Genomic DNA, 2,389 nt, shown 5'->3' on the forward strand with positions numbered 1-2,389 from the left:
ATAATTTTGTGGACGCGCGCGATGACAAATGTGAAGGGGGGGGTTGAAACCGACGTGGAGCAAAGTAGAATTGGCATGACAAAATTAATTACTTTTCCCTCCTCTCTCCTTTTCCTCTTTCTTTTTGAACTTTCTCTATCTCTTTCTCTCTTTCTCTGATACCAGATCCATTGGTAATTTTCTTTATTTAATCTCTTTCTACTCGCGTATTTTCTAATTTCTTTTTTTTTTTTTTTGGAATTGGGGTAGTTCTTGATTGACCGATTGTTTTGTTCCACGTCGTATTGGGTCGTAGAAGCGCAATCTGCACTTGTTGTATACATTTTTATGAGATACTTTGAATCGGTTTGATTGTTAATTCATAATATTTTTTTCAACAGATACGAGAAAGAAACGAAAGGACGAATTATATTTACGAATTTTTCAAGTTTTTCTCGAAAATTTTTAATATAATTTCGAAAGATTCGTGAAAATTTTGCTAATTTTTCACATCGAAGAGATTTTTTTTTTTTTCCGTCCTACGTCGAGGGTTAACAATATTCTCGATGGCACGAAAGGAATATTTCTCTCTTTCGAGAAACGATCGTAAAAGGAGGGGGAGGGCAAGAAGAGGAAGAGGAAGAGAGAAAAAAAAAAACGTAGGTCCCCCGAGCAGAAAGCAAACGTAATCTACCGATGTCTGTCGAATACAAAGTAGCGTTGAACATAATACTTAGAATGCAATCTATCGTGCTACATACATATAAATCGCTGTGATCACTGAGTCGTTGAAATTCGTAACGATCCTCCTTCTTTCCTCTCTTCTCGTCCTCCTCCTCCTCCTCCTCCTCCTCCTCCTCCATTTTCCACCGCTTCGTCCTCGTTTCCCCGTCCATTCCACCTTTTGCCTCCCTCCCTCTTCCCCTACCCCCGAAACTGTATTCCTGTCACGAATGTGGAACGAAATAGAATTGTTGAAGCAACGATAAGATGAATGGAAAGGGGAGGGAGAGAGAAAAAGAGAAAGAGAAAAAGAGAGAGAGAGATAAAAAAGGAGGGATGAAAACGAGGACAGGTATCTCTTTTATCAGTCTGAATTAACAGTTGGATGAATTGAATTACGTGAAATTTTATTATATTCTCGCAGGAAATTTTGCCGAGAAAAATTTCTTTAAAAATAAAATCTCTCCTCTTTATGAACGATAATGGAACGCCATGAGGAGGATTATCGGCCTCGAGGAGAAATATATTTTTAATTTCGTTGGATCGAATGGAAGAAAAAAAAAAGGAGGTGGAGGAGGAGGAGGAGGAAGAAAACGAGTATATCTTTGTTCGGTGGGAATATGGAGACCATTATAAAAATTTACAACCGTGCGTGTTTCCGTTTGTATCTCAATTTCGTTTCGTTTTTTCCAACACGGTCCATTTACCGTGCCCATTCCCGGCAAATAAAATACAAATAAACTACTTGGAAGCTGGATGGAAAGACATCTGTGCAAGAAAATGAAAACAAGCACGAATTGAATAACGTTAAAGAAGAGGGAGAGATGAAGAAGAAGAAGAAGAAGAAGAAAAAGGAGAAGAAGAAAAAGAAGAAGAAGCAGAAGAAGAAGAAGAAGAAGAAGAAGAAAAGAGAAGGATGTTCTCATAACTCTTTTTAAGCGCAAAACTCATCCTGGATGGAAAATTATCTTTCATCTCAACGAGAAGAATAAGTTTTGTGTAAAAGTGATAAAATAAAAATGTATGTAATAAATATAATAAATAAAATTCGTTTGAAAAAAATTTTGTAAAAATTTCTTATACATTGTATTGTATGTCTTATGTATATCCCATGCCTTTATCAGTTGGAAATAGTTTGGAATATCTCGTTTGTTTTTGAAGATATTAAAAAATTTTTTAGACAAAAGTTGAATGGTTTTGAGGTAGACGTAGCATAATGTAATTAATTTTTTTATAAGTGAATGCGTAGTAATCATACGAAGGTCGATTCCATTTTATTGAATAGAATCTTGTATTTTTTAATACACGTATAGATGTAACGCATTATTTTTTATACAAAAGTATTGAAGTACTTGTAGCAAAAGATTATTAGTTTAGCAGATATTTGAAAAAATTTAATTATCTCCGAAACTAATAAATTTTCCTTATAAGTGGTTCCATACTTTTGTATAGAGAATCCAAAACTGCATCTAATAATATGTTAAAAAATATATGATTCTATTTAAAAAAATAACGTTGACTTTCATAACTTTTTTACGCATCTATTTATAAAAAAACTAATAAAGTCAGATTATGTCCCATTTGAAACTATTTAACTTTTATCCGAAACATTTTTTAATATTATTAAGAATAAAAGAGATATTCCAGATAATAGAGTTATGTTCCCTATATATTCCTCGATCCTTTA

General features: G+C 33.6%; 1 long non-coding RNA gene across 1 annotated transcript; it reads left to right on the top strand.

Moving 5' to 3' along the window:
• The first annotated feature begins 506 nt into the window (after window positions 1-506).
• On the top strand, window positions 507-1,556 carry LOC102677341. The gene is made up of 2 exons (XR_421879.2): window positions 507-1,054; window positions 1,127-1,556. It is a non-coding gene; the product is annotated as an uncharacterized LOC102677341 (long non-coding RNA).
• Window positions 1,557-2,389: the final 833 nt, after the last annotated feature.

This window comes from Apis dorsata, unplaced genomic scaffold, assembly GCF_000469605.1.
Source record: "Apis dorsata unplaced genomic scaffold, Apis dorsata 1.3 scaffold_258, whole genome shotgun sequence".
NCBI classification, from domain to species: Eukaryota; Metazoa; Arthropoda; class Insecta; order Hymenoptera; family Apidae; genus Apis; species Apis dorsata.